The following is a 12,066-nucleotide window of genomic DNA, read 5'->3' as shown; positions in this document are numbered from 1 at the left end:
AGAATAAGAAGTGCATGTTCATTTTTAAAGGTTACAACAACCATGGAGTCCTTGATTATGGATGCCCTACCAATGCCATTGATGACTATGTTCGCATTGGGGAAGATCTCATCCTCGAGTGTGTGAGACGATTTTGCAGAGTGGTCGAGATATATGGAGCAGAGTACTTGTGGGATCCCACTGATGAATATACTAAGAGGGTCATGGCAGAAAATGAAGAGAGAGGTTACCCAAGGACGCTTGGATCCATTGACTGTATCTATTGGGCATGGAATTTTTTGGGGAAGATTAGCACAGAGGGCATTTCCATGATTCAACCATCATACTTCAGGAAGTTTCTTCAAATGGTCTTTGGATTTGACACACATACTTCAGAATGCCTGGCTCTCACAATCATCTCAATGTTATCTAGTGATCTCCTATTTTTTACAAGGCTTGTTGTCCATGAACAAGTACATCCCTTGCAACTATATTGTTAATGGCCATGAGTATAACATGAGATACTACCTTGTCAATGGCATCTATTCTACATGGGACACATTTGTGAAGACTATCCATCGCCCTAAAGGCAGCATGAGATCTCACTTTGCAACATGCAAATAATTTGCTAGAAAAGATGCTAAGAGAGTTGTTTTTGTGCTTCAAAAAAGATCTGCTCTTGTCCATGGCCCTGATGAGTATTGAAAGTTAGAGACTCTGTGAGCGATCCTAAAAACATGTGTTATCTTGCACAACATGATTATCAAAGATGAGAGAGACCTATAGGACTTTTGGTATATATGTCTACAATGGTGTCCCGGTGGAGATGAATCATAGCCCAAGTCTGACATTTTCCTTCCTACAAGTACACCAAAGGATTGAGAACCTCAAGCTCACAACACACTTGAAGAAGATCTAATTGAGCACCATTGGCGCCTTCATAACACTTGATTCTTGTGCTTTTATCATGTTATTTAGGTTCTTAGTTCATTTGGACTGTATGTTATGTTTGAATTTGATTTGTTAAGTTTGAGAGCATTAAATTTGGTATGTTTATATTATGTGTGTGCTTGAATTTTAAATTCTCAATTAATATGTTGTGATAAGTTTGAAAATGTTTGAAAAACATGCAATTTGTTTTTTGGAGGATTAAGTTCTAGTGGACCCATCAGGTGAAGAAACATTTAATCCCTTAAAAATTACTAGGAAATGAGATAAGGAAGATGTTTTGGACTTCTATGCTAGGGGATCAGCTAAAGATGCCCTTACTTTTTAATACTTGGTTAGATCATGAATGCATTAAGGATCGTTGTAATGCTCACTTTGAATTCATATATGGATTTGTCATAACCCACAAGTATAGGGGATCAGTTGTAGCTTTTTCGATAAATAAGAGTGTCGAACCCAACGAGGAGCTAAAGGTAGAATCAGTATCCCCTTCAAGTTCTATCGACCACAGATACAACTCTACACACACTTAACGTTCGCTTTACCTAGAACAAGTATAAAACTAGAAGTACTTTGTAGGTATAAAGGGATAGGTTTGCAAGATAATAAAGAACACATGAATTAAAGTTAGGGGCTGTTTAGATAAATAAACAATTAAGTTAGTTTTAGTAGAGATCTTTTTGTAACACAAGAGAATGATTTGTCCCTAGGCAATCGATAACTAGACCGGCAATCATTATTGGAATTTTATATGAGGGAGAGGCATGATCTAACAAACTTTCTGTACTTGGATGATTGCACTTATGATTGGAACTCTAACAAGCATCGGCAACTACTAAAGATCATTAAGGTAAAACCCAACCACAACATAAAGTATCAAGTCCTCTTTACTCCCATACGCAACAACCCCCTTACTCGGGTGTAAGCTTCTGTCACTCTAGCCACCCACTATAAGTAAATTATGAACATATTGCAACATCCTATAGCGGGAATCCTACATGCTTGCACGACACAGAGGGCACCATAGGACAACACCAAAATAAAATATACAACTCAAAACCAATCACGATCAGCAATCAACCCATAGGACAAAACGAATCTACTCAAACATCATAGGATGGCAACACATCATTGGATAATAATATGTCGCATTAAGCACCATGTTTAAGTAGATATTACAGTGGGGAGAAGAGGAGTTACACCGCTGCATAGAGGGGGAGAGAGTTGGTGGTGACGATGACGAAGTTGTTGGTGTAGATCGCCGTCACGATGGTTGCCTCGGCAGCGTTCCGGCGCCACCGGGTGAGAGGAGGAGAGAGACCCTCCTTCTTCTTCTTCCTTGGCCCATCCCGAGATGGGAGGAGAGTTTTCCCTCTGTTTCATGGCCGCCATGATGGTGAAGGGGCAGGAGCCCCTCCGAGATTGGATCTCTCTCTCCGTCCTCTTCTGCTCTGTGTTCCCATTTTCTGGCCTTTCACCGTTTCTAAAATTCTCGGAGATTCGTAACTCCGTTCTAGCTGAAATTTGGACACGCTCCCCCCCGATATTATCTTTCTTGTGGCGAGAGATGGGGGTCAACCAACTTATGAGGGGCTCACGCGGCACCACGACGCGCCCTACCCCCTAGGTGTGCCCTGGTGCCTTGCGGGTGACGGTGTCCTGGACTAGGGGGTACTCACCACGTCGTCTCCCGATCTCTTGGATTGGGCCGAGTGCCCCCATGGCCGTTTATTCATGGTCCAGTTCGGACAACCCATGCCGCATACAAGTAGGATTCCACAAGACTTGGTGCCCAAGACAAGGACTCCTCTAAACCCTTGGCCTACGGTGCATATATAAACCAAGGCCAGGCTAGTCAATAGACAATCTGATATTCATTACTACAATCTCGTGGAAGATACATGTACTCTGTACTACACCCATATGAATACAATCAAAAGTAGCACATAGGGTATTATCTCTTCGAGAGAGCCCGAAGCTGGGTAAAACCCCGTGTCCATGTTACCATCGCTCCAAGACGCCTAACTTAGGACCCCTACTATGAGATACGCCGGATATAGAACCGACATTGGTGCTTTCATTGAGAGCCTGCTGGGTGATCGTCACGGATCAATGGGATAATCAGGTGATATTTTTTCAGTTAGCTCTATTCCATACAAATTAATTTCTTTAAGAATTGTTGTTCTCGGATCACTATTTTTCGTAGGTTTCTCCGATGTCGAATCTAATCTTAGATCGGATAAAGAGAGTTCATGCGCGGCGGCCATTAAGCAGCAAAATGCCCGAACAGCCGAGAGCCATGGAGGCTGCGCCCGAACTAGAGACGCACTAGCCTCAGGTCGCGTGCGATCCCTGGTCTCTAAGGACGCATGAAGCTTGGAAATTTCCTGTTCGGGCGGCGCACATACAGGGATGATCCCTTGTCTTTTCTTTTTTTATTCGAAAGCAACGATCCAGCCTTTGTTACCTCGGTGCAGGCAAGTACTACTACTAATATGCTGGTTTTGCAGCAATGTTTAACTAATCCCTGGCCGCTACCTTGAATTTGGTCTGGCATGCAAAGCAGGACTTTGGAAAGATCAAATTCCATGGAATAGATGCCCACGTGGAATCCACTCAAAAGTTCTTGCGCTTTTTGTGGTCTGGATCTCTGCACAAAGTGGTGCTAGTTTATTCATCGTCGGCCTTTTTACCTCTGAATTTCTACGTCGCCCTCTGAACAAAGAAAATCAGGTGTCATACTTTCAATATAGTTCATGCAGCATGAATTATTTTCTTTTAGAATTGTTGCTGCTGGCTCGTGCAAATTTTGCTTGCAGTCTTACAGGATCACCGACGAGTTGCGGCGATGTTCGCCAGCTGCGGCACCCGTGTTCGGCCGTCTCTCGGCTGTCTCGATTCGATCGGACGGGCTCGGTGTCTACCAGATCGGTTGTTGCTAAATCGGCAAACCATCACGTGCTGATTTCGAGGACGATTAAAAAACAATTGAGGCGTTGCTCCCCTCACAATTGACATCCAGGTGATATTTTTCCTTGATGCTTATTTGAATTGCACTAGAATACTTTTTGCCGGCTCTTGTTGTGTTTCTTTTTTATAGCCGAGGCAGCCAATGTGCATGTTGCACGCAAGACCAATCTGGACATAGATCAGCACAGGGACGAGATGGCAGCATGAGTTCGGCCTATGTCCCAAGTCTATGGACATCCGGATCAGATCTTCAAATGATGCCAGATCAGGTGTTATGTTTATGTATATTCTGTTTTACATAGATCTGTTCTTTTGTGGAAGTACCACTGCCATTCTATGCTATTTTTTCTCGCAGATCGGATTTGGCAGCGGCAGCAGGAGACCCGGTGGCCGAACTCTGTGCCAACGCAGGGGACACAGCCCGAGCTATCCGATTTCGTCATAGCATTGTCGGATCACGCTGAACCCGACTCGCGTCGACGCCTGCTTCAGCTCCCAAGATATATTTTTTAAATTAATTGCTTCACTTAAATTAATTAAGTGGAAGTTTTCTATTATTATTATCTCTTTGTTATTACTGTTGGCTTGCACTCTTTTATGTGTGTAGGTAATCGACTTCAGTTGAGTCATGTGGTCACCTCGGCATCACCTTGCTGACCTACTCTGCCAGCTCGGCTGGACCAGGGTTTCGCCTTGCCACATTGGTCGAGCCGTGTCACTACTCCGGAGTGCCGAGCTCCTTGCTCGGACACCTCGGGCTTGGGGGCTGGGACCTCGGCCATGCCGAGGACTATCACAGATCAATGGGTCTTCGTCCCGCCACAAGCCCGAGTCGCATCATCAACACCGAGCACATTAACTAGCTAAGTCGCTTTCATGCTAAAAAACTTTTAGTTTTAAATTTTGTTCGGTTCGACCAAGCATTATACTTTTTTTTGGCAAAAAGTTGTTTGTGAAAATCTCCCTTGTTAAAACTTTGTTTGCGACACACAAATTCAAATACCCCGTTTACTTGGGGGCTTCCTTTATGAAGCCTTTCCTCTTGCATATGATTATAGTTGTATGGCTTTGTTTCTTGTTCGTGTATTACGCCACAATATGCACCATGTTGAATTAAGTGTTCCGCAAACTGGGTTGCCTTGCTCCTGTGTTTGCCCCTGCGTTCCCGATTGTTCGGCTAGGGAGTAAAAGGAGCACCTCTGCGATTGTCACGATCGGGTCATCCCATCTCGGACCTCAGACTGAGTGAAGCCGAAAGCTAGCGCCCTTATTTTTTCCAATCATGGTCGGCACACAACGGAACTCATGAGTACTAAAAATCTATTGCACAAGTCTCATAGTAACAATGAGCAACCGAAGAAAGGTATCGGTGAGGGCACTATTTTCTTCGAAGATGCTTCTTACAGTTTTTCAGTAATATAACATAAGTTCCCTGAACGCGCTTTGTCTGTTACAGCCTTATGGCCTGATTGCCTGGTTATCGGAAACACCGTCGACATTCTCGATAGGTGGAGCACATAGCACTTTTCAGCCCTTGACTGAAGAGGGAGAAGCCGACGGTCGGTTAAGACGCGTTTAAAGTTCGGGTGAACACAGATATGATATAAGTACTTCGGTACATACAATCATTATACATAAAATTCTTTTACCCAAGTCACTTGGGGGCTCTTAAATTTATAAGAGTTGTTTTATAATAAGTTTCTCCTTCTTAGTCGTTGCAAAGTCTCTTTTTTTATTACCACTCCTTTTTTCGACACGAGTGTGTAGTCACTAGCCGGGGAGCCTAATTTCTCTCTCAAAACCGCAAGAGTCTAGTTTGCTAAACTGGCCTAACGAGAAGTACTCCGCCTTCGGGATAGGAGTTTGAAGCCATAGGCTGACCCGCTCGAAGTCTTGAGATAGGATGTGTCATGTTAAAGCACGACAGAATCATCTTTTTTTCTAAGACCAATTTTTGGATTGGCACCGAATACTTGCTCTATTTCAGACGTCAAGTTTTTACTGAAGTTTTTTTGGTTTTCCAAGCCTATGGCACTTTTAAACTATCTGTGTGTTTCCAGCATTAGTCTCGCAGTGCAACACCGGACAGCTTTAGCGATTCGACAAAAACATTCTTGGATATTACTATATATGCATCAGTTTTGAATTGTGTCTTCGGTCAATAGTTGGGTTGCCCGGCTCCTGTGCTTGCCTCCTACGTTCCGCTTTGTTCAACAAGGGGTGCAAAGGGAGAACCACGGAGATTGTGCTTCCATCTCGCATGGTTAAGCACCCCAGTGGAGAAAGCCGAAAACTGACTATCACAATAAGCGTAAACTGGTCAGCGATCCGATGACTGTATTAAACTATAAGATCGATAGAGGTCACCCTGTGTTAAATGACGGGTCATTGAACATTGGCAAAAGTGTTTATGGCTTGATTTCGGTTGTCGCCGAACAGTAAACCAGGGGCTAGTAGCACTAGTGCAGAACCGGGCAATAGCACCGGTTTGTAAGGCCCTTTAGTGCCGGTTCCATAACTGGCACTAAAGTGTGGGCACTAAAGGCCCCCCCCCCTTTAGTACCGGTTCAGCACGAACCGGTGCTAAAGGGAAACCACGTGGCACGAGCCAGCTCCAGGGGCCTGGAGCCCTTTAGTACCGGTTGGTAAGACCAACCGGTACTATAAGGTTTGGGTTTTTTTAGTTTTATGATTTCTTTTTCATTTAATTTTGTGTTTCCATTTTAATTCTTTTTCGTTTGCTGGTATTTTAGGATACTACACATTGTACACGTTATGCACATATATATATATATATATATCTATATATATATATATATATAAATAGAATTTCTAGTAGAACCAATCATGCATATATATATCATCAATGTCTCACAAACCATCATATTAATTAATTCACACATACACACATGTATAGCTATATACAATTTCTCCTACATATGCATGTTGCCTTCGAAGCCAGTGGCATTAGCCTAATTGGTGCCTTCGGAGCACGATGACAATTGGAAGTGGTTTTCATGAGGGCGGTAGCGGGTAATAGTATTCTCCCTTCGGATTTATGACCTGGTCGAGAAAAAATCCCGCTATTTCCTCTTGAAGTGCTTCTACGCGCTCCGTTTCTAGGAGCTTCTCCCGCACCTCTCTGAACTGTTAAGAAGGAGATCAATATGCATGTGTATTAGTTGTGTGACTAGATATCGATAATGGTGTAAAAATTGTGAATAGTGTTTTGACAAGCGTACCCATTCCTGTCTTTGAGATCTGCTCCTTTCGGACGCCATCATGCGAATGTTCTCGCAAACGCAGAATGCACACAGATCAGTCCCCTGCGCCTGCTTCAGGGCCTTTACGAGAATGGAATTTGATCAGATAATAATTAATCAAGCATGATAATTAAAGAGATGGCAGCTAGCTAGCTAGCTAGTACTACTTAATTACTTACCTTGGGTCTTCCCCATTTAAGCTTTTCTTTCCATTCGCCTTCCGTGACGCTGATGAACCTTGCCCAAGCCCTGCTCGCCGACAAAGAAAATGAATAAAGGGGTTATTAAATAGTTCATATCATGAAATGACGAACTAAATAGGCCGAGATATATAGTTAATAATGATTGAAATTACCTGTTGACTATCCCAAACAAGATGTTATAGTCAGTTTTTTCTTTGAGTAGTGAGTCCAGTATTTCAACTGTTCCGGCGTCAACTTTAATGATACACAAGACCCAGTGATATCTGCATGCACACACGTTTGCATGTCTTAATTAAGCGGGCATATGTAAGCAAAAACATGTAGCTAGCTAGTAGGCAAAAACAGAGAATTTATAGTACAAGACAGTGTGACTCACTGGAAGTTGTAAGGAAGTAGTATATCTTCATTGTATTTGAGGCGCTTCAAGAACTCTAGCATGCTGTCCTCTACGGTCTTTTGATGACGTGCATCTATTTTCCATGTGTATTCATTAACGGTGTTTGGGTCAATGAACCCAATGCCATATCGTCCACCTTTTCTCATTTCATACATCTTCATCCTGCATATAATACCACAAAAAAGAATATAGTGAGGATAATTACAGGTAATGATTGATCAAAAGGATCACTACAGCTAGCTTGAGACTTAAATTACAGAAAGAAATCACTTACAGACAATAGCAACTGACGATAGATTTGTTGAGTGCGTCTTGATTCTATAACTGAAACAGTTCAGAATACTCAACGGACACAGCTTTCTCATGGTAGTAATGCTCCTCCTTGACATTCACCATGAGGGACAATCGATCGGAAATCTTGGTAATGTTCATGTACCATTGATGCAATTCATACATTCTCGTTGGGAGGTTCTTGACCTTGTCTGACTCGACCAAAGGTTGGCCCCGGATATATTTCCGTTTTATTTCATCCTCTCTAAGCACAGGCATGGGCTCGATCTCGAGGAGTTGTCCAACAGTGATTTTGATAACTTCAGCCTGCATTATATGCTCCTCCGTTATTACCACATTGCCCACCTCAGGAACGTAAACTGTTTGCCCACAATAATATTGGGCGCGCGTACTGTCACGTGTTGTTGGCACAACAAGCGAGGGGATCGATTGCGCCGCCTGTTCTCCCAGCTAGGGAATGGTTTTCCCGCATTTTTTGACAGCTGCTTCTTGTTTGCTCGATCCCGAGCTCGCCTCCTTATGTATACGTGCTCGATTTAACTTCCTGATGTGGCGCTCATAGTCTGTGTCAACAGGCTTGGGAGCTGGTGGTTGAGCCATACGAATGAAGTGGTCAATCGTTTTCTCAGGCGCTTTCTCCCTTGGCGGCGGTGGCGGTTTCGGTGCAAAATGGGCTTCCACCTCGGACTTCGATATGGCTACGATTTCCTCCTCGGACCTGTCATAAGCCCTCTGCGGAAGAGGCGTGAGGCTTGGACCATATTTATATCGCTTGCCTCCGCCTGTACTTCCTGTACTACCTCGACTCGTACCGCTACGCACCATAGCTGCGGGGTGTCTCTTCTGTGATTGCTGAGGCGGCGGAGACGGCTGACGGGGCTGAGTTGGACGAGGAGGAGTGGCCGCCTGAAGCTGTGCCGGACTTGGAGGAGGAGTGGCCTAAGGTTGTGCCGGACTTGGAGGAGGAGTGGACGTCTGACGCTGTGGCAGACTTGGAGGAGGAGGAGTGGCCTGACACTTTGCCGGACTTGGAGGAGGAGTGGCCTGACACTTTGCCGGACTTGGTGGACTTGCAGGAGCAGGAGACTGCTGACTCGGTGGCGGACTTCGACGAGGAGTCGGCTGACGCGGTGTCGGTGGCCTTCGAAAGATGATGCAATCCTTTTTCCATAGGATGATACGATGTTTGGCGTCTCCAAGAAAGCGCTCGTCGTCACCTCCAGGATAGTCAAGCTCTAGCTCCGAATATGGTTCCACCACCTCATCAACCAAGACACGAGCATAGCCCGCTGGAATCGGGTTGCAATGGAAGGTTGCCTCGGGGGGATTTGTAAAAGCAACGGCGTCCGCCACCTTCATGGATATGTTCTTCATTTTGATGTGTAGCTCGCAGCTAGTGTTCTCCGTGATGTCATCCACGGGGTATCTACCCAGCATTGCGTCGTCCGGGGCGGAACCCATGCTGCTTCTCGGCATGGATGGGGCGGTGCTATCCAACGCTGGATCATTCGCTAGCTGCTGCAGCTGCTGAGACCCCCTTTGCTGGGTAAGTGAGTCGATCTGCTCCTGCTGCCGCTGGAATTTGACTACCAATTCCGCTTGACTTGCTTCTAGGCCTTGAAGGCGTTCATAGTCCCGCTTCCTCTGCTCCTCCTCCATCTTCCTCTTCTTCTCCTCCGCAATCTTCTTTCTCGCACGGGTTCTGTAGTCGGTGTTCCAGTCTGAAAACCCGTCATACCACGGAATAGCGCCCTTGCCTCGTGTTCTTCCTGGGTGTTCAGGATTTCCCAGGGCACGCATAAGCTCGTCATTCTCTCTGTTGGGCTGGAACACCCCCGATCGTGCCTCTTCTATTGCAACAAGTATCGCATCGTCGGCTCCCTTCAGACTTGCCCTCGTCGAAACATTGCCTGTCTTTGGGTCCAACTCCCCCCCATGCGCATAGAACCAAGTCCTGACCCTGGGGGGCCAGCTCTTAGTAACCGGAGTGGAACCTGCATCCTCCATCTCTTTCTCAGACTTATCCCACTTAGGCATTGCCACCGCATAGCCACCTGGCCCCAGCTTATGGAACTTATCCTTTTTTTGGCATTCTTCTTGTTTATTCTCGACCGTTCCTTAGCTAATTCCGAATCCTTGAATTTCACGAAATCGTCCCAATGAGCACATTGGTTCTCTAGTGTTCCCTCGAATACTGGAGTCTTCCTTCCTCCCTTGACGTACTTGTACCATTCATGATTCTTGTGGTTCTTGAATGCAACCGCCATCTTCCTAAGAGCAGCGTCCTTGACTTTCTGCACATCTGCTTCTGTGAAATGATCTGGTAGGGTGAAATGTTCCATGAGAGTATCCCAAAGCAGATCTTTTTGATTCTTGTCGACAAAAGTAACATCTGGACATGGAGCAGCGTCCTCTTTGCATTTTTGTCTTTTGTCTTTTGCTGGCTCTCTCCATTCTTGAAGGGAGATCGGGAGTTGGTCCTTCACAAGAACTCCGCACTGATGAACGAACTTGTCCGCAATCTTCTTAGGCGCTAATGGTTCGCCATTAGGCCTGACTGCCTCAATATTGTACTTTACGCCCTCCTTCAACTTTTTGTTCGGGCCTCGTTTCGTCCTTTTGCCTGAAGATTTGCTCGATCTGGATGGCTGAAAGAACAAAGATCGATTCGTTAATATATCTTCAAGTCATTTAAAACATGTGATGATCACCAGATACCTGCTTATATAAATATATATACCTCGCCGGTCTTTGTTGTTTCAGGATCAACATGTTCTTCGTCATCGTCATAATCGTAGTTCATGACTTCATCAATTCGGTCGTCGCGATTGAATATCATATCACCCTCTCCTGTGTTGTTTAGAAATTCGGAGCCGTCATAATCTTCTTCATTCTGATCATCATCTGGCCCGCGTATCATATCGAACATGGTCTGTTCTCCCTCTCTATCGGTATTGTCTGCCATAGCTTTTATTTAACTAATTCAAAAGAAATATAAAACAATTTAGTATTCAAATTACATCGTCTCGAATAATAGATATAATCTCGAATACTTCGTCTAGAATAATAGATATAATCTCGAATACATCGTCTCGAATAATATATAATATTGAATAGTACATCACTGGCTAGCTAATTAAAGATCGAATACTACAGAAGAATCTAGGACACTCGCGGTTCCTGCGGCGCGGGCGGTGGACACCCAAAGAGAAGGAACCCTCACAGGATCATAGCTGAAGTGAGATCCCCGAAGATACTGCCAGGTATTGGAGAACCTGCCGCCCTCTAACGCAACCATGTAGCGATGGACGTGCTCGTCCTCCTCCCTGACACGACGACGTACCACCTCCGGCGGGGCCGGGTCCCTCCGCACCGAAACTGGCCCACGCGAACGCCACCAAACGAGATCAGGGTCGACGACGGGACCCGGGGCCGGGTTCCTCATCAAGCGGCGCGCCCCTCCAGGCAGCACCTCCCAGTGCCAGCCCGGCGGAGCCCAGTCCCGGACATGGGTCGGCTGGACGTCGTCGCGGACGGGTCGACGGCGAGGATGCGGGCCGGGCATCGTCGAGAACAAATACTAGCTATATGCCCACAAAAAGTAACATTTTTTAATGATTGGATTTTGATAACTAAAATTTCTAACATTTCTATATAACACTAATTATGCTAATCTAAATAATCTAAATAACACTAAAATTTCTAACATTTCTAACATTTCTATATAACAATTTCTAACATTTCTATATAACACTAATTTCTAACTGATTAAACACTAATTATATCCATCTAACATGCATTCATACATATATAATAGTGAAAAAATAATAATCTAAATAATCTAAACTAATTAAACATACAAAATACGTGTGTGTGTGTACTAATTAAACACTAATTATCTAAACTAATTAAACATACAAAATAATAATCTAAATAATCTAAACTAATTAAAGACTAATTATCTAAACTAATTAAACATGCTTGTGTGTGTGTGTACGGGCTCGGGGAGGGCTCA

Source organism: Triticum aestivum, chromosome 6B (genome assembly GCF_018294505.1).
Source record: "Triticum aestivum cultivar Chinese Spring chromosome 6B, IWGSC CS RefSeq v2.1, whole genome shotgun sequence".
NCBI lineage: Eukaryota > Viridiplantae > Streptophyta > Magnoliopsida > Poales > Poaceae > Triticum > Triticum aestivum.
This window is presented reverse-complemented; position numbering follows the sequence as displayed.